The sequence below is a fragment of the Microcaecilia unicolor genome, chromosome 5, assembly GCF_901765095.1.
Source record: "Microcaecilia unicolor chromosome 5, aMicUni1.1, whole genome shotgun sequence".
Classification (NCBI taxonomy): Eukaryota; Metazoa; Chordata; class Amphibia; order Gymnophiona; family Siphonopidae; genus Microcaecilia; species Microcaecilia unicolor.
The window spans coordinates 250,542,012-250,563,467 of record NC_044035.1 but is presented as its reverse complement, the minus strand read 5'-3'; the positions used below and the strand labels follow the sequence as shown (position 1 = coordinate 250,563,467).

The window sequence follows — 21,456 nt, the reverse complement described above, 5'->3', positions numbered from 1 at the left end:
AAATCAAAGCTCGTCTTTTTTTTTTTTTTTCGTGGCTGCCTCTCCCTGCCTCAAAAGCTCTTCCCCTGAAGAGCTTGAGGAAACTGCCATTTAGTGCTGATTTCCTCTTGTTTTTTTTTTGTTTTTTTTTTTTACTCAAGCACAGCTTAAAATACCAGGGAGGACATGGGGGGGAGGGACCCGGCCACCCGAGTTTGACACCCCCGAGGTGCTAACAGAAAAAAGGTAAAATTATGTATAATCATACCTGATAATTTTCTTTCCATTAATCATAGCTGATCAATCCATAGACTGGTGGGTTGTGTCCATCTACCAGCAGGTGGAGATAGAGAGCAAACTTTTGCCTCCCTATATGTGGTCATGTGCTGCCGGAAACTCCTCAGTATGTCGATATCAAAGCTCCATCCGCAGGACTCAGCACTTAGAGAATTACACCCACAAAGGGACACTCTGCCCAGCTCACCACCGCCGAAACGGGGGAGGGGAATTAACCCAGCTCATCCCCACACAAGTGGGGGAGGGGAATCCGTCCAGCTCATCCCCGCGGAGCGGGGGAGGGACACCACACCCGCCGATGCGGTGGGATCTGGCTTATCCTGCAACCGCAACCGCGGGAGGAGCTGACTGACCCTAACACCGCCGAAGCGGGAGGGGTACAAAGCTGCCCTACAGCCGCACGAAGCGGGAGGGAGTGCCGGCAGAATTTTAAGTCTCAATCCAGCCCCGTAAAACGGAGGGGAGAGGAATGCAGCAGCTCACTGTAACACAAACTCGTCTTAACTCTTGAAGAATCCAAGTGAAAAAAACTTGAACACGAAGTCTTCCTGAAGTAACTGAAGACTAAACTTGAACCTGAAATGCAACCAGAATAAAAACAGTACAGATATCTGAGAGGGGCTATGGATTGATCAGCTATGATTAATGGAAAGAAAATTATCAGGTATGATTATACATAATTTTACCTTCCATATCATCAAGCTGATCAATCCATAGACTGGTGGGATGTACCGAAGCAGTACTCACCCAGGGCGGGACATTGAAATCCCTGACCTTAATACTGAAGCTCCAAACCGGGCCTCCGCCCGTGCAGCCACAGTCAAATGGTAATGCTTGGAGAATGTATGAGCCGAAGCCCAAGTTGCCGCCTTGCATATCTCTTCCAAGGAGACGGATCCGGCCTCTGCCATCGAAGCCGCCTGAGCTCTCGTGGAGTGAGCCTTCAGCTGGAGAGGCGGCACCTTCCCCGCGGTCACATAAGCCGCTGCAATGGCTTCCTTGACCCATCTTGCCACTGTAGCTTAGCAGCCTGCAGACCCCTACGAGGACCTGCAAACAGGACAAACAGATGATCCGATTTCCGAAATCATTGGTCACTTCCAAGTATCTGATGATGACTCGTCTCACATCCAGATATTTAAGAGCAGAGTACTCCTCTGGGTAGTCCTCCCTACGAAAGGAAGGGAGACAGAGCTGCTGATTCACATGGAAGCGAGAAACAATCTTGGGCAGAAAGGAAGGCACTGTGCGAATAGTCACTCCTGCCTCAGTGAACTGCAGAAAAGGCTCTCGACATGAGAGCGCCTGGAGCTCGGAAACTCTTCTGGCTGAAGTGATAGCCACCAAAAAGACTGCTTTCAACGTCAGGTCTTTCAGAGATGCCCTCGACAAGGGTTCAAACGGCGGCTTCTGCAATGCTCTTAGCACCAGGTTGAGATTCCACGCAGGCACCACTGAGTGCAGAGGAGGGCGCAGGTGATTAACTCCCTTGAGAAAGCGCACCACATCTGGCTGCGAAGCCAGGGAAGCACCCTTCAGGCGGCCCCTGAAGCAAGCCAGAGCCGCTACCTGGACTTTAAGGGAACTGAGCGACAGGCCTTTCTCCAGACCTTCTTGCAGGAACGCCAACACTGAAGAAATTGAAGCAGTGAAGGGAGAAAGTGAGCCTGCTTCACACCACGCTGCAAAGATACGCCAAACCCTGGCGTAAGCAGTAGAAGTAGAGCGCTTCTTCGCTCTCAGCATAGTGGCGATGACCTTGTCTGAGAAGCCCTTCTTCCTCAGACGCTGCCGCTCAATAGCCAGGCCGTAAGACCAAAGGGGGAGGGATCCTCCATCACCACGGGACCCTGATGTAACAGGCCGTGCTCCACTGGCAGCCGCAGAGGATCGTCGACTGAGAGCCTGATCAAGTCCGCATACCAGGGACGTCTGGGCCAATCCGGACCCACCAGGATTACCCTGCCGGGATGCTTTGCCACCCGGTCTAGCACCCTGCCCAACATGGGCCAGGGCGGGAACACATAGAGGAGCTCTTGGTGTCGGCCACTGTTGGAGAAGAGCATCTACTCCCAGGGATCGAGGGTCCCGTCCTCTGCTGAAAAAGCGCGGCACTTGGCAATTGGCCGATGACGCCATCAGATCTAGGCTCGGCTGGCCCCAGCGCTTCGTGATGTCCAAGAACGCCTGAGCAGATAGCTGCCACTCTCCGGGATCCAAGGTATGGCGACTGAGAAAGTCCGCCTTGACATTCATGACTCCGGCAATGTGGGCCGCTGAAAGCTGCTCCAGGTTCGCTTCCGCCCACTGGCAAAGATTCATAGCCTCCTTGGCTAGAGGGGCGCTCTTGGTACCTCCCTGGCGGTTGACATAGGCCACAGCCGTGGCATTGTCCGACAGGACCCGTACAGGCTTCAACACCAGTACCGGGATGAACTCCAAAAGCGCCAACCGAATGGCTCTGAGTTCCAGGAGGTTGATAGACCACTTTGCCTCTGCAGGAGACCAGAGCCCCTGCGCTGTCCTTCCCAAGCAGTGGGCTCCCCAGCCCGACAACGAGGCGTCCGTCGTGACGACAATCCACTCTGGGGTCACCAGAGGCATTCCCGCAGACAACTTGTCTGTCTGCATCCACCAGCTCAGCGCCTTGCGCACTGCTGGATCCAAGGGAAGGCGCACAGCATAATCCTCCGACATCGGAGTCCAGCGCTGCAGCAGGGAGTGTTGTAGTGGTCTCATATGAGCCTGGCCCAGGGCACTACTTCCATCGTGGCTGTCATAGAGCCCAACAGCTGCACATAGTCCCAAGCCCGAAGAGGAGAGGCTACTAGGAACTGGTCCACCTGAGCCTGAAGTTTGACAATCCGATTGTCTGGCAGGAACACTCTGCCCACTTGGGTGTCGAATCGAACTCCCAGATACTCCAGGGACTGAGTCGGGCGCAGCTGGCTCTTCTCCCAGTTGATGATCCATCCCAGGGAGCTCAAAAGAGCAACTACCCGGTCCACAGCTTTGCCGCACTCTGCATAAGAGGGGGCTCGGATCAACCAGTCGGCCAGATAAGGATGGACTTGGACTCCTTCCCCGCTATGACCACCATTACTTTGGAAAAGGTCCGCGGAGCAGTAGCCAACCCGAACGGGAGGGCTCTGAACTGGAAGTGTCGGCCCAGGACTGCAAAACGCAGAAAGCGTTGATGAGGAGGCCAGATGGGAATATGCAAGTATGCTTCCTTGATGTCCAAGGATGCCAGGTACTCCCCTGCCTTCACTGCCGCTATAACAGAGCGGAGAGTCTCCATGCGAAAGTGCCGCACTTTCAAGGCCCGATTGACCCCTTTGAGGTCGAGGATAGGCCGGACAGAACCTCCTTTCTTTGGTACCACAAAGTAAATGGAGTAACGCCCCTTGCCAAGCTGATTTTCTGGCACCGGGACGACCGCACCCAGGCGGATCAGATTGTCCAAAGTCTGCTGCACTGCCACAGCTTTGACCGGAGACTTGCAGGGAGAGAGTACAAACCCGTCTCTTAAGGGTCGGCAGAACTCTAGCTTGTAGCCGTCTCTGATGACTTCTAGCACCCAAGCGTCTGAAGTTATTGTGGTCCACTCGCCCAGAAACGAGGACAGCCGTCCTCCAATCTGCACTGGGGCGTGGACCAAGACCCCGTCATTGGGTACGAGACCCTGGGGGAGGACCGGAGGGAGCACCTCCGGGACGGCGGTCTCTGCGAAAGGAATGCTGCTTGGGGGAGAAATTCCTCTTAAAGGAAGAGGGGGCAGAAGAACCAACCTGCCCGGGCGGTACCGACGGGCTTCCTGAAACCGTCCTCTGGAGGTACCGGGACGAGCACTAGCCCGAGCCCTGACCTCTGGTAACTTCTTGCCCTTAGACGTGCCGAGATCGGTCACGATTTTGTCCAGCTCGACCCCAAAGAGCAGCTTGCCTTTAAAGGCAATCTAGCCAGGCGGGATTTAGAGGCGTGGTCAGCAGACCAATGTTTCAGCCAAAGCCACCGCCGCGCAGAGACTGTCTGAGCCATGCCTTTAGCTGAGGCTCTCAAGACATCATACAGCAAGTCTGCCAAATAGGCTAAGCCCGATTCCAGGGCCGGCCAATCAGCCCTCAAGGAATGATCCGAGGGGGAAGCCCGCTGCACCATAGTCAGGCATGCCCTGGCCACATAGGAGCCGCAAACTGAGGCCTGCAAACTTAAAGCAGCCGCCTCAAAGGACGACCTTAAGGCCGCCTCCAATCTTCTGTCTTGGGCGTCCTTTAGGGCCGTGCCACCTTCCACCGGCAATGCCGTTTTCTTAGTCACCGCAGTGATTAAAGAATCCACGGTAGGCCACAGATAGGCCTCACGTTCACTCACAGCCAAAGGATAGAGGCGGGACATAGCCCTAGCCACTTTAAGGCTCGCTTCCGGGACATCCCATTGAGCCGAAATTAAGGTGTGCATGGCATCATGCACGTGGAAGGTTCTAGGCGGGCGCTTCGTCCCCAGCATAATGGCAGAGCCAACAGGGGCTGAGGGAGAGACGTCCTCCGGAGAGGAAATCTTCAAAGTGTCCATGGCCTGTAACAACAGGTTGGGCAAATCCTCTGGGCGAAAAAGCCGTGCTGCAGAGGGGTCATCCGCTCCATCCGAGCGGGGATCCGTCTCCTCCAAGGAATCCGCAAAGGACCGTTGGGAGACCTCAGACACGCTGCCCTCATCTACATCGGAGGAGACAAATTCCTCCAAGGCCTGGGAATCAACCCGAGGGCGTTTTTTTTTTTTTTTTGTAAACGGAGCCAGCGGGAGGGGGGAGAAAAGGAGGGACCTGGCACCACCAGGTTTGCACTTGCTCAAAAGAGCCCTCAACCCCAGGCACTCAACAAAACCTAAAAATTAGGCTTGGAGGCCTAGCCAGAGCTGCTGCTGTGTGTGACCACCACCTGCTGAGATAGAGAACATACTGAGGAGTTTCCGGCAGCACATGACCACATATAGGGAGGCAAAAGTTTGCTCTCTATCTCCACCTGCTGGTAGATGGACACAACCCACCAGTCTATGGATTGATCAGCTTGATGATATGGAATATAAAGAATATAATAGAACATAAATATAATATAAAGAATGAGACTAAAGGGCTCACCACCTTCCACCTGCTGGAGACTGATATTACTGGACCTTTCTCTTGTTGCCAAGGGCTCTTATTGGCTCTCTCTAGAGTCACAGTTTTTTTCTCAGTCTCCACCTGCTGGAAGGCATGCACAACCCATCAGTCACATTCTGGGCGGGTCCGGAGGACACTAAGGAAATTTGTGTTAAATCATGCTGAATAGAATATGTAGTTTATGGATATTTTGTCTGTTAGGGTACATTTTGTTATTCCTGGAAATATCTAGTCGTCTTTAATGTGTGATCCGCACTGAACCAAAAGGTATATGGCGGAATATAAATTTGTTGTTACTGTTAATGGGAATAAAAATGGAAGTTCATATGCTCTATTAGATGCCTAAGGTATTTCGATTATTTGAGATACTTTTCATAAAAATTTTAAGAAAGGGAACATGGATAAAATCATGGCCATCTCAATTTTCAGGATCCTGAGGCTCCCACAATGGATTGCTGAAAAAGTTATTCTATATAGAGCTGGAAAAAATATATATGAACAGGTGGCACGTGAAGGGCACACTGGAGATTAATTGTTGTGGTGCAATAATCAAAAGACAAATCTTGGACATGGACAATTATAGTTAGCAGATTCTACAATATTGCTATTAATGATAGGCATAAGAATGTCTGTCTATCCTGAAAGTATTCTTCACATACGGAAAGCGAAGATACTTACCTTTATTAGCAGGTATTTCCGAGGACAGTAGGCCATTCATTCTCACATGTGGGTGATGTTATCTGTGTCGCCCAGTGTGGAGCAATAAAAAGCTAATATTGTTTTAAGAGCAAACGCAGCTTCCCCAACGAGCATGCGCAAGTGTCTTCCCACCTGCAGTGAGAGTACGGGACCAGCAGTACAGTACTATAGCATAGAAATCAACTCCAAGGGGAGGTGGGAGGGTATGTGAGAAAGAATAGGCTGCTGTCCTTGGAGAATACCTGCTACAAGTATCTTCACTTTCTCCAAGGACATGAAGGCCATACTCTCACATGTTGGAATCCCTAGCTACCAGGCTCACCGAAAACCATCACTGATCAACTGCACCTCGCAATGGTGAGGTTAAATACTAATTAACCTGAAACTATGTACACAACTGTGTGAGAGTGCAACCAGGAACAAAACAAAATGGGCCTGGAGTTAAATTCTAGACCCCAAACAGATTCTGCAGCAGATGTTCTCATTATTGCCCAAGTATCACATTGGGCAGTAATGAGAACATCTGGACTGAAGACCACATTGCAGCCTTGCATATTTCTTCAATGGAAGCTGGCCTCAAATGGGCTACCGATGCCGCCATTGCTCTAACATTATGAGCCTTGACATTACCCTCAAGAGTCAGCCCAGCCTGAGCATAAGTGAATGAAATACAATCTGCCAGCCAATTGGAAATGGTGTGTTTCCTGATGGTGACCCCCATCCTGTTGTGTTCAAAACAAACAAAAAACTGGGTGGACTGCCTGTAGGACCTAGTCCGCTCCAAGTAAAAGGTCAATTCTCATTTGTAGTCCAAGGTGTGCAGTGCATTTTCACCAGAATGGGCATAAGGTTTGGAAAAAATGTTGCAACTGCTTGAGATGGAGCTCCGAAACAACCTTAGGCAGGAACTTAGGGTGCGTGCAGAGAACTACTCTGTTGTGATGAAACAGTGTAAGGCAGATCCACCACCAAAAACAAGACCTTCCAAGTCAAGTAATTCAGGTGACAGGAATCGAATGGCTCAAAAAGAGGAACTTTCATCAGCTGGGCGAGGACAACTTTATGGTCCCATGACACAGGCGAAGGCTTGACAGGGGGCTTTGTCAAAAGCAAACCTCTCATGAAGCCAACAACTAGAGGCTGTCCAGAGAAGGGCTAGAAGGTATTTAAGCAGGGTCTGTGTATGGCAAGAAACGGGATCTAGGGCCTTGCCCTCACATCAGATAGCAAACCTCCTCTATTTGACAGAATAATGGTGGAATTCTTCCTGGAAGCCAGCAAGACTCTGGAGACACCCTCGGGAATATGCAAGGAAGCAAATTCTAAGCTCTCAACATCCAAGCTGTGAGGGCCAGAGACTGGAGGTTGAGATGCAGAAGAGATCCCTCGTTCTGCATGATGAGGGTCAAAAGCAGTCCAATCTCCAAGGTTCTTCGGAGAACAATTCCAGACTAGGAGAGAAACATGGCTGCCTGAGCCAGTATGGAGTGATCAGGATCATGGTTCCTTGGTCTTACTCGAGTTTCAGCAAAGCCTTTCCCACAAGAGGGATGGGAGGATATGCATACAGAAGACCGGTCCCCTAATGAAGGGGGAAGGCATTTAACACTCGCCTGTCATGGGCCTGGAGACTGGAACAAAACTGAGGACTGTGATTGAACTGAACAGCAAAATCTCACGGGCAACGCCCATGTTGATTGACCATTCGTGTGGTTGCATGACCCTGCTCAGTCTGTCGGCCAGGGTGTTGGATTTGCCCACCAAGTATATGGCCTTGAGAAACATCCCATGCTGGACTACCCAGTGCCACGTCCCCAAGGCCTCCTGACACAATGGGCGTGATCTGGTACCTCTCTGCTTTTTGATGCAGTACAGCACAACCTAATTGTCTATTTGAATGAGTACAATTTGGTTGGGCAGACGATCTCTGAAAGCCTTGCCCATAGCTCCAGGAGGTTGTTTTGAAGATCCAATTCCTGAGCTGCCCAAGCTTGCTTGGTGAGAAGACCATCCACATGAGCTCCCCACCCCAGGCAAAATGTATCCGTCAGCAGCAACTTCTGGGTTTGAGAAATTTGGAATGGAAGTCCCACAGTCAAATGGATTGAATTGTCCACCAGAGACTGAACTAACTCTGGTGTCACTTGGATGACATCCGCTAGGTTCCCAAGGCCTAACACCATTGAGAAGCTAGGGTCCACTGTGTACTTCTCCTGTGAAGATGTACCATGGGAATGACATGGACAGTGGAGGCCATGGGGCCTAACAGCCTCAACGTCTTCCAAGACGTGAACTGCTGGCTAGTTTGGACCGGATTGGCAAGGGTGACTAGAGTGTCCACCCTCGACACAGCAAGAAAAGCATGCGCCTGCTGCGTATCTAGCAGGCTCCTATAAATTCCAGTTGCTGAATGGGGTGAAGATGGAACTTGAGGTAGTTTAAAACAAACCCTAGTAGCTCCAACAACCAAATAGTTTTCCACATGGACTGCTCAGCTCCATCCTCAACATGCTCTTCACCAACCAATTGCCCAGATAGGGGGAACACATGGACTCCCAGTCTGTGTGGAGACACTGCAACTATGCATGACATGTGGTGACGTGAGGCCAAAAGACAACAAGTGATACTGGAAGTGATGAGTCCCCAGCCGAAATCCAAGATACCTCCTGTTACTGGAAGTATCAGGATGTGAGTGTAAGAATCTTTCAAGTCCCGAGTGCATAGCCAATTGTGTTCCTGAATCATGGGGAGAAGGGTGCTCAGAGAAACCATACTGAGCTTTTCTTTGACCAGGAATTTGTTCAGGACACTTAGATCTAGGATAGGATGCATCCCCCGTTTTCTTTGGCACAAGGAAGTACCTAGAATAGAATTCCCTTCCCTTTTTTCCTGGTGGAACGGGTTCAACAGCATGGGCCTTTAGAAGGGTGGAGTTCCTCTGCAAGTACCTGCTTGTGCTGAGAACTGAAGATTGACACCCTTGGTGGGCAATTTGGTGGTCTTTGACACCAATGTGTAAGGACAAAAGGAGGGCCTGCATAAAGCACTACTCCAAATTGTGAACCTGACATTTTACAAATTTAGCCATTGTCAGCTTTCAAGCAGAGGCTTGGTACTGTGACAGTCCTCTAGGACTTGACATCAAGGCTACCAGAAGCAAAACAACTGTCCACAATAACTTTTGTCTACTGAATAATAACATCTGTGGTGGCAACAGCCGGTTCTTAGGCTCACAGAAACAACAATGAAAACCACCAGGACATTTTTGTTCAGGACAGCCTAGCACCAGGACCTGAGGAGGGAGAAAAAGACCCCCTTCCTTAAAGCTGTTATCAGTTAGCTGTTATCTGATGCAGCCCGAGATAGCTGCTATGAGCTGGCTTCAAGCAGGCCACCGGATTAAGGATAGTTAATCCGTGGCATCACTTTCCTGCTTACTCTTGCCCGACTGGGAGAGTTCACCTGCTGCCTGAATTCCTGATCGTGGCCCATCATCGGTTCCCAAGGTCATGAGTGTTATCTTGTCAGGTTCAATTGCTTCATAGTGCCTGGCAGTGCTTGAAGGTTAGGTACCTTAATAACTTCAGGATTAGGTAATAGTGTGTGCTATCTTTAACTTACTTGACAGGTACTTAAAATTACTTTACCATTATATTGGGTGTTTGCATGATCCACAGTCTCTGAATACATTTTTTATTACTACCGATATAGCCTAATAAACAACTTTTCTAATTTTTTTTTAAATAAACATCCAAGTCTTGTGTTCATTCCTCTTACTATTTATACTTTAGGAATGTTATGACCTAGATTGTGAGAGTGGGAAGTATGTGATCTAATTTCCCAGAGTGCTAAATTCACCATTATTTGTTTTGTTTTTTTTACTTATCACTCATTGCCGTTCCTCTCCTGAGGTCTGGCAAATGTAACAGAGATGCACTATTTGAAGAACGCACCGGTACGAGGTTACAAGGGGCCATCTTTCCTGGAAAAAAATTCAGCCTCTTCCCAATTCACAGGTCATCCAGAATAGTCACTTACTGTAGCTATGCTCTGCTGGAGCCAGTCAAAGCTTGTCCCTGGCTTCAACTAGGGAGCTGGCTGGGCCTTGGGTGAATGATGTTGATGAGAACTAGCGTGCTGGGACTGAGCCTGCTGAAACGGAGTAAACCTGTGTCAGAGTAGTAGGGACCCCCTCTTTGACTTCTCTAACCTCCTGGATGGCATCTGGCAAGAGGGAGTATCAGTGGCGTCAGAGTGCAATCTCCTCCACCTTGTCTCCAAAAAGATTATCCCCCCAGCACGTGGCATCCGCTAACCTCTACTGGACCACCAGATCCAAGTCAGAGCACACAGCCATGAGAGTCTGCGCATCACTATACTCTGAACAGAGATCCTGGATGCCACATCAAAGGTGTCACAGGTGCCCCTGGCCAAGAACTTTCTACATGCTTTCTGCTGCTTGACCAACTGGCACAGAGACTTGGCCTGCTCCTGCACGAGAGAATCCGCCAAATCAGACATACTGCTCACCAAGTTCCACAAGTAGAGGCTCGTGTACAGCTGGTAAGATTGAATACAGGAGATAAGCATAAAGGCCTGCTACATCTTCCACCCAAAAGAATCCAGGGTTCTAGCTTCCCTGCCATGGGGCGCCAAGGCATAGTCCCTAGAACTCCTGGCTCTTTTGAACACGGATTCCACCACCAAGGAGTGATGAGGCAACAGGGGCTTATCAAACCCAGGGGAACTCTGGATCCTGTACATCATATCTATCTTCTTAGGGAGGACAGGTAACAAGAGGGTACTCACAATTCTTAACCTGAATATCCCGGAGGATCTTGCTAATTGGGAACATCACAGACTCTCTAGCAGGAGAATCGTCATCCATGACTTCAGACATCTTAGCCATGGGTACATCCTCCATCTCTAAACAAATTGGAATGGCAGTTGCCGACATTTCCCTGACAAAAGATGAAAAAAGTTTCTCGGGTGGAGATTTTCTTCTTTCCTCAGGAGGGGAGGAGTCAAATGAGATATCATAGGACTCCTCCACTGAGAAGTACCGTGGATCAGACTCATGAGCGCTCATCAGTGTCGGCAAAGAACTTCTCACAGGAGGGCCAAGACCTAGCCTGCCTCAATAGAGAGGAACATGTCATTGACATGTTGGCTCCACCCTCAATTCTGGCAAAGCTTCCTCCACTGATGTCAAGGGAATGCCAGCACAGGCGGCACCAGTGTCAGAGACTTCACCACAGGCAAAAGGCCTAGCAGGGCAGCAGCAAGAGTCATGGCAGTCGCCAGCACCCCAGATACTGATGTACTCTGTTGTAAAAGCCTTGCCAAGTGCTCATGGAGCATAACTTGAATGTGTTCATCGAGAGAAACCATCGGGAAAGGCTGGGGCGCCAGGGTCAAAACAGGTGCCAGGTCCTGACTGCATGGAGACCTGTGCATCAGCATCTCTTGAATGGAGGGAGAGCAGTCATCCTGGTTCCGATGCTTCTCGGGGACTGGGGGTTCCCTCAGTACCCCAAAAGCTCCTGACACCTGGCGTCAAGTGGGATTGATTCTGATTCTTCTTGACCTTTGCCCAATGCTGGTCATTGATGCTCCTTGGTGTCAAAAAGGACGACATCGAATCCTCAAGTCATCTTGGGGGCGGGTCTGATGCTGACCGGTCCTGTGGACCCTGCACAACAGCCAACATCAAGGCAGGTGGAGACCCGCTCGATGCATACCCACTCCTAGTGCAGGAGACAGGCCCAGCAGTAATTTGGACCAATGCCAGTGCAACTCTCAACATCGAGGATTCAGACCTGGCTCCAAAAAGTTAATCTCATTGAGCCTCTCTGGCCAGCTGGTTTCTTTTCTTCATGCAAACGTACAGAACACAGCTAAAAGGGTTATGTTCAGGACCCAAACACTGAAGACACCAAGAATGAGTGTCTTTGCCAGAGATGATCCTATTGCACCAGGTACAGTGCTAAAACCACTGGGAAAACAAACCGAGTGGATATTTTTTGGAGCTGATGAATCTTTGATGCAATGTAAATCAGTATGTGTGAGAGATCTGATACTGGAAGTTAAGGATTATGAGGGTACTTGGTATGATATTAAGATGCACAGCTATCTATGAAAAATCAAATTGTTCTCAGTTGTTAAAACTGCTTTTCTTCAACATCTTTTGAAAAGGTTGAAACCTATGTTTTCGCAGAATGATTTTAAGTGTGATACAGAGCGTGGTGATTTCTCGCATTGATTATTGCAATGCTGTGTATATAAGTATTGCAAAATCTAGAATACAAGCGCATGCAAATGATACACAATGCTGCAGCTCGCTTACTGAGTGGTGTTTCTCATTTTCAACATGTAACACCTGTGCTTCGCTCCCTTACACTGGTTACCCATTCAATTTGAGTTCTATTTAAAATTGCATGCTTCATTTAAGCGAATGCTACATACCTGTAGAAGGTATTCTCCGAGGACAGCAGGCTGATTGTTCTCACTGATGGGTGACGTCCACGGCAGCCCCTCCAATCGGAATCTTCACTAGCAAGTCCTTTGCTAGCTCTCGCGCGCCCGCGCGCACCGCGCATGCGCGGCCGTCTTCCCGCCCGAAACCGGCTCGAGCCGGCCAGTCTCGTATGTAGCAAAAGAGATACAAGGGGAAGACAACTCCAAAGGGGAGGCGAGCGGGTTTGTGAGAACAATCAGCCTGCTGTCCTCAGAGAATACCTTCTACAGGATGTAGCATTCGCTTCTCTCCGAGGACAAGCAGGCTGCTTGTTCTCACTGATGGGGTATCCCTAGCCCCCAGGCTCACTCAAAACAACAACCTGGGTCAATTGGGCCTCGCAACGGCGAGGACATAACTGAGATTGACCTAAAAAATTTACCAACTAACTGAGAGTGTAGCCTGGAACAGAACAAACAGGGCCCTCGGGGGGTGGAGTTGGATCCTAAAGCCCAACAGGTTCTGAAGAACTGACTGCCCGAACCGACTGTCGCGTCGGGTATCCTGCTGCAGGCAGTAATGAGATGTGAATGTGTGGACAGATGACCACGTCGCAGCTTTGCAATTTCTTCAAGGAGGCTGACTTCAAGTGGGCTACCGACGCAGCATGGCTCTAACATTATGAGCCGTGACATGACCCTCAAGAGCCAGCCCCGCCTGGGCGTAAGTGAAGGAAATGCAATCTGCTAGCCAATTGGATATGGTGCGTTTCCCACAGCCACTCCCCTCCTATTGGGATCAAAAGAAACAAACAATTGGGCGGACTGTCTGTTGGGCTGTGTCCGCTCCAGGTAGAAGGCCAATGCTCTCTTGCAGTCCAATGTGTGCAGCTGACGTTCAGCAGGGCAGGAATGAGGACGGGGAAAGAATGTTGGCAAGACAATTGACTGGTTCAGATGGAACTCCGACACGACCTTGGCAAGAACTTAGGGTGAGTGCGGAGGACTACTCTGTTATGATGAAATTTGGTGTAAGGGGCCTGGGCTACCAGGGCCTGAAGCTCACTGACTCTACGAGCTGAAGTAACTGCCACCAAGAAAATGTCCTTCCAGGTCAAGTACTTCAGATGGCAGGAGTTCAGTGGCTCAAAAGGAGGTTTCATCAGCTGGGTGAGAACGACATTGAGATCCCATGACACTGTAGGAGGCTTGACAGGGGCTTTGACAAAAGCAAACCTCTCATGAAGCGAACCAACTAAAGGCTGTCCCGAGATCGGCTTACCTTCCACATGGTAATGTATGCACTGATTGCACTAAGGTGAACCCTTACAGAGTTGGTCTTGAGACCAGACTCAGACAAGTGCAGAAGGTATTCAAGCAGGGTCTGTGTAGGACAAGAGCGAGGATCTAGGGCCTTGCTGTCACACCAGACGGCAAACCTCCTCCATAGAAAGAAGTAACTCCTCTTAGTGGAATCTTTCCTGGAAGCAAGCAAGATGCGGGAGACACCCTCTGACAGACCCAAAGAGGCAAAGTCTACGCTCTCAACATCCAGGCCGTGAGAGCCAGGGACCGGAGGCTGGGATGCAGAAGAGCCCCTTCGTCCTGCGTGATGAGGGTCGGAAAACACTCCAATCTCCACGGTTCTTCGGAGGATAACTCCAGAAGAAGAGGGAACCAGATCTGACGCGGCCAAAAAGGAGCAATCAGAATCATGGTGCCTCGGTCTTGCTTGAGTTTCAACAAAGTCTTCCCCACCAGAGGAATGGGAGGATAAGCATACAGCAGGCCCTCCCCCCAATTCAGGAGGAAGGCATCCGATGCCAGTCTGCCGGGGGCCTGAAGCCTGAACAGAACTGAGGGACTTTGTGGTTTGCCTCGAGATGCGAAGAGATCCACCAAGGGGGTGGCCCCACGCTTGGAAGATCTGGCGCACCACTCGGGAGTTGAGCGACCACTCGTGAGGTTGCATAATCCTGCTACACCTGTCGGCCAGACTGTTGTTTACGCCTGCCAGATATGTGGCATGGAGCACCATGCCTTGACAGCGAGCCCAGAGCCACATGCTGACGGCTTCCTGACACAGGGGGCGAGATCCGGTGCCCCCCTGCTTGTTGACGTAGTACATGGCAACCTGGTTGTCTGTCTGAATTTGGATAATTTGGTGGGACAGCCGATCTCTGAAAGCCTTCAGAGCGTTCCAGATCGCTCGCAACCTCCAGAAGATTGATCTGTAGATCGCGTTCCTGGAGGGACCAGCTTCCTTGGGTGTGAAGCCCATTGACATGAGCTCCCCATCCCAGGAGAGACGCATCCGTGGTCAGCACTTTTTGTGGCTGAGGAATTTGGAAAGGACGTCCCAGAGTCAAATTGGAGCAAATCGTCCACCAATAGAGGATTTGAGAAAACTCGTGGACAGGTGGATCACGTCTTCTAGATCCCCAGCAGCCTGAAACCACTGGGAAGCTAAGGTCCATTGAGCAGATCTCATGTGAAGGCGGGCCATGGGAGTCACATGAACTGTGGAGGCCATGTGGCCCAGCAATCTCAACATCTGCCGAGCTGTGATCTGCTGGACGCTCGCACCCGCGAGACGAGGGACAACAAGTTGTGGCTCTCGCCTCTGGGAGATAGGCGCGAGCCGTCCGAGAATCCAGCAGAGCTCCTATGAATTCGAGTCTCTGCGCCGGGAGAAGGTGGGACTTTGGGTAATTTATCACAAACCCCAGCAGCTCCAGGAGGCGAATAGTCATCTGCATGGACTGCAGGGCTCCTGCCTCGGACGTGTGTCTTCACCAGCCAATCGTCGAGATATGGGAACACGTGCACCCCCAGCCTGCGAAGTGCTGCTGCTACTACAGCCAAGCACTTTGTGAACACCCTGGGCGCAGAGGCGAGCCCAAAGGGTAGCACACAGTACTGGAAGTGACGTGTGCCCAGCTGAAATCGCAGATACTGTCTGTGAGCTGGCAGTATCGGGATGTGTGTGTAGGCATCCTTCAAGTCAGAGAGCATAGCCAATCGTTTTCCTGAATCATGGGAAGGAGGGTGCCAGGGAAAGCATCCTGAACTTTTCTTTGACCAGATATTTGTTCAGGGCCCTTAGGTCTAGGATGGGACGCATCCCCCCTGTTTTCTTTTCCACAAGGAAGTACCTGGAATAGAATCCCAGCCATTCTTGCCCGGATGGCATGGGCTCGACCGCATTGGCGCTGAGAAGGGCGGAGAGTTCCTCTGCAAGTACCTGCTTGTGCTGGAAGCTGTAAGACTGAGCTCCCGGTGGACAATTTGGAGGTTTTGAGGCCAAATTGAGGGTGTATCCTTGCCGGACTATTTGGAGAACCCACTGATCGGAGGTTATGAGAGGCCACCTTTAGTGAAAAGCTTTCAACCTCCCTCCGACTGGCAGGTCGCCCGGCACTGACACTTGGATGTCGGCTATGCTCTGCTGGAGCCAGACAAAAGCTCGTCCCTTGCTTTTGCTGGGGAGCCGAGGGGCCTTGCTGAGTCGCACGCTGCTGACAAGAGCGAGCGCGCTGGGGCTTAGCCTGGGCCGCAGGCTGTCGAGAAGGAGGATTGTACCTACGCTTGCCAGAAGAGTAGGGAACAGTCTTCCTTCCCCCGAAAAAATCGTCTACCTGTAGAGGTAGAAGCTGAAGGCTGCCGGCGGGAGAACTTGTCGAATGCGGTGTCCCGCTGGTGGAGCTGCTCTACCACCTGTTCGACTTTTTCTCCAAAAATGTTATCCGCACGGCAAGGCGAGTCCGCAATCCGCTGCTGGATTCTATTCTCCAGGTCGGAGGCACGCAGCCATGAGAGCCTGCGCATCACCACACCTTGAGCAGCGGCCCTGGACGCAACATCAAAGGTGTCATACACCCCTCTGGCCAGGAATTTTCTGCACGCCTTCAGCTGCCTGACCACCCTCCTGAAAAGGCTTGGCTTGTTCAGGGGGGAGAGCATCAACCAAGCCCGCCAACTGCCGCACATTGTTCCACATGTGTATGCTCGTGTAGAGCTGGTAAGACTGGATTTTGGCCACGAGCATAGAAGAATGGTAGGCCTTCCTCCCAAAGGAGTCTAAGGTTCTAGAGTCCTTGCCCGGGGGCGCCGAAGCATGCTCCCTAGAACTCTTAGCCTTCTTTAGGGCCAGATCCACAACTCCAGAATCATGAGGCAACTGAGTGCACATCAGATCTGGGTCCCCATGGATCCAGTACTGGGACTCGATCTTCTTGGGGATGTGGGATTAGTTAATGGTTTTGTCCAGTTCGCAAGCAATGTCTTTTTCAGGACATGGTGCAAGGGAACAGTGGACGCTTCCTTAGGTGGAGAAGGATAGTCCAGGAGCTCAAACATTTCAGCCCTGGGCTCGTCCTCCACAACCACCGGGAAGGGGATGGCCGTAGACATCTCCCGGACAAAGGAAGCGAAAGACAGACTCTCAGGAGGAGAAAGCTGCCTTTCGGGAGAGGGAGTAGGATCGGAAGGAAGACCCTCAGACTCCTCGTCAGAGAAATATCTGGGGTCTTCTTCCTCCTCCCACGAGGCCTCACCCTCGGTGTCAGACACAAGTTCACGGACCTGTGTCTGCAACCGTGCCCGACTCGACTCCGTGGAGCCACGTCCACGATGGGGGCGTCAAGAGGTAGACTCCCTCGCCCGCATCGGCGAAGCTCCCTCCGCCGACGTAGTCGGGGAGCCTTCCTGGGAGGCGACGGCAGCCGGCACCGCACGCGGTACCGGCGCCGGAGACCTCACCTCGGGCGATGGGCCAGCCGGCGCCACGCTCGACGGTACCAGAGGCGCAAGCACCGCCGGTACCGGAGGGGTAGGGCGCAACAGCTCCCCAGAATCTCTGGGAGGAACGGCCCGGAGGCTCTCGTTCAGAGCGGCTGCAGAGAAAGGCATGGAGGTCGATGCAGGCGTCGACGTCAGAACCTGTTCCGGGCGAGGAGGCTGTTCCGGGCTGTCCAGAGTGGAGCGCATCGACACTCCTGAACAGAGGGTGAGCGGTCCTCTCGGTGCCGATGCCTGCTGGGTGCCGACTCCCTCGGCGACCCAGAGCTCTCGGTACCGACAAGGAGAAGGGGACCGGTGACGATGCTTCTTCGATTTCTTGGAACGAAGCATGTCACCGGAGCTTCCCGGTACCGCGAGGAGGACGTAGAATCCAGCCGTCGCTTCCTCGGGGCTGAGGTCGAAGGAGGTCGGTCTCGGGGGGGGGCTGTACCGCAGGAGCCCTCAGGGTAGGGGGAGACCCACCCGAAGGCTCACCGCCACCAGCAGGGGAATGGACAGCCCTCACCTGCCTCCTGACGATGCACCACCGTCCGACGACATCAGCAGACGAGGTCCCGGTACCACCGACGTCGATGCAGCTATCCGATGTCTCGGCGCCGATGCAGAGGGCCGATGCCTCATGCACTCGATGCACTGTCAGCCGAGGATGAAGCTCTGGACGCTGAAGACGTCGATGCACACGATACCCCCGTGCCGATGCCGACGAAGAGCCCGAGAACAAAACGTTCCACTGGGCCAATCTCGCTACCTGAGTCCGCCTTTGCAAAAGGGAACAAGACTACAGGCCTGAGGGCGGTGCTCGGCCCCCAGACACTGAAGACACGACGCGTGCCTGTCAGTGAGCGAGATAACCCGGGGCGCACTGGGTGCACTTCTTGAAAGCCGCTGGAAGCTTCGATGTCATGGGCGGAAAAATCACGCCGGCGAAATCAAAATCCGAAATGACGAAAATGAGCACCAAAAACTTTGAGGGAGAAAAATCTCGACCAAGGCCGAAAAGGAGGCCTACCCCGACGACGAAAGAAAACTTACCGGGGCAAAGACTGGAAATACGGGTAGGGGCAAACGAAACCCAAGGGGGTTTGCGGAGCACTTCCCGAAACAAAATCAAATATTTTCCGAAGAAAAAACACGTTGATTAGACAAAGGACGCGCGAGGTCGACTCTCCGGGGCTCGACACGGCGAAAAACACAGCCGTACCGAGTGCGGACGAAAGAAGACTGGCCGGCTCGAGCCGGTTTCGGGCGGGAAGACGGCCGCGCATGCGCGGTGCGCGCGGGCGCGCGAGAGCTAGCAAAGGACTTTGCTAGTGAAGATTCCGATTGGAGGGGCTGCCGTGGACGTCACCCATCAGTGAGAACAAGCTGCTTGTCCTCGGAGAATTAGGCATTATATGCAGTTTTTGTTCTTGGTATTTGAAAAATTCTATTGTTGTGTATAGGCCGTTGATGGCCTTGAGGTCTGATCATGCGATGTTGCTGGTAACTGGAGACTTACATTCTGTCAGATATGTTTGTACTTGGAATTCAATATTTTCACTTGCTGGTCCACAGATTTGGAATGCACTACCTGGAGTTCTTAGATTGTGAAGTAATATGACATCTTTTCGTAAACTATTGAAGACACATTTATGTGGGCAGGCATGGAGCTAATGTGTTTAAACTTTTTCCTTTGACACAACAAAATGTTTTATTTGAAGTTGCTGAGTCAATCTTTGTATGAGTTATCATAGGATTAATATGTTATATTTTTATTTGTATGTTTTGATTTAAATTTTGTTTTTATTTTACGTATGTGATATTGTAATCCACTTAGTTGTAGGCGGAATATAAATTTTTAAATTAATAAATGAAAGGGAAAACAGCCATAGCCAAATCAAACAGCTGTCAAGCAACCGGAATTTGAATAGTATTTGAATAGAAATATGAACCATAACTCTACTTTACTTCATAATGCACTTCAGACATATCTTTTTCCTAGACAAGTTTCTTAAATTAACTAATGACGAGAATCTAATACTTTTTTTTGTAAATATTCTGTTTGAAATTTGGAAGTTTCTTGTTTTACATGTACTCCACCTTTAATCTTAGTGGTGCAAAGTGGATTATAAATACCCAAATAGAACAGAAACAGCTTGAGAGTGCTAGAAAAAAGTGGGCAAAGCACCCAAAAAAAATATAAGAAAATGAGTCCCAACCAGAGCTCAGGTCTGAGAGGGCCCAAAAAAGCGCAAAGGGAAAAAAAGAAAACTTATAAGTAGGGGGAAAAAAACATCTAAACCAATAAGGGAAGGAAAAAAAAAAAAATCAGCAAAAAAGGAAAACAGAATTTGAGAAAAAACCCTCCCAGAGAAGGCACTATTTGCTTGGAAAAAAAAGTACTCGCGCACCAGACCGTGTGAGGAACCAAGGAAAGCGCATCCTCTCCTCATAACGGATGAGAAGAGACTGCTGGTCCCGTGCTCTCATGGCAGGCAGGAAGGCACCCCTGCATGCACGGTGGGGATGCTGTGCGTGCTCTTCAAGCAAGATTAGCTTTTTAATGCCCCACACTGGGTGACACAGATGATGTCACCCAAATGTGAGAATATGGCCTGCTTGTCCTCAGAGAAACAAAATTACAACAAACACGTAAAAGACAACAGGAGCACTGCAAGAAATAAGAGAAAAATTAAATGAAGTCCTACATGGTCAAAAACATCAGAAAACAGCAAGAAATTTGCTAACCAGAACCCCACATTCTAACTCCAATGTCTGACTTTCTACTGTAGCACTTGACCAGAAGAGAACAGTCATATACATTGTAAAAGTACTCTGAAAAGAAAGAGGAGACCAAAAGTAAAGTCTGGCTTCATTCACTAGGCTAACCTCCTTCCTTCACCCTCTAAAAAACGGAGTGAAATACCCTCAAGTAATATTGTATAACAAGCTGTCACCACAAAAGATGACTATAAATAACCTTGAATGATTTGCCTATTTTGTGACCAACTGAAAATGGGCATCAGCTAAAATATCATATTTGATTAAAACTAGTTAAGAAGCTTGTTAAAATGGTAGGTTAATTAATTTTTTTTTTTTGGGGGGGGGAGACAGTTAGGGATACTAAACTCAATACAAGTTCTCCTTGGACATAATAAAGGAGTCTGCTCAACACCAAGGGTGTTGAAGCATCTATAAAGCTAGCAGCTATGCTCTTACCCTGCCACCCCATCCGCCCAGCCTTGCCTGCTCTTCTTGTCCTCAGAGATATTTGTACCTCTTCTACCACTCTGTCAGCAGCACTGCCATGGTAGCCAGCATACAGCTAATAGGACTTGACATCTCTTGCCAGTCTTGCCACCTTGTCATAGCCTGGCAGGGACCCAGTCTTCTACTCTCAGTCCTGTTACACTTTTTCCAATCACTTTCGCATATCCATATCCATTTCCCTTATCCCTCCATACTCAACCCCCAAACCCAACTAACTTTAAACCATCTGCAACCTCAGACTTCTATCAGCACTCCTTCATGTTACTGGCTACCATAACCACTGCTCCTTTTTCAGTTCGCAACATGCAATTCCAACAAGTTTGAGCCAAGAAGCATCCAAGCTTCACCCTTGGAGGCATACTTTCAAAGCACTTAGACTTACAAAGTTGCATAGTAACCTATAGAACTTTGTAAATCTAAGCCCCTTGGTCTCATAAGACTTGAGACTGCAAAAGTAGCACAGGAGTTTAAGCACTGTACAACTCAAAAACTAAACTACCAGCAGCCACATTGTGAAACCAGAAAGAAGCAGTGGTTCTGCTGGCAGCAACAGCGTATCTGAAACTAGAGTAGAGCACAAAATTGTTTGGCACAACAATGGCAACCTGGCACCCAGGATTTGATGATCCCTAAATTATGGGATTTTACTCTTCAAACAAACAATTTACTAAAGAATATTTTATTACATTCACAGGCCCTGGGGGAGCAGTCTCTATACCATACAGGTCTTTATCTGCCATCATTTACTATGGTACTATGTACCAGAATCAGGCCTAATCTATGACCCATTACCAAGGGCTGTCATTGCAAAA

General features: G+C 50.2%; 1 protein-coding gene across 1 annotated transcript in view; it reads right to left on the bottom strand.

The window, feature by feature from the left end:
- NDC80 (NDC80 kinetochore complex component) overlaps nucleotides 1-21,456 on the bottom strand; it is a 296,861-nt gene that overhangs the window by 230,900 nt on the left and 44,505 nt on the right.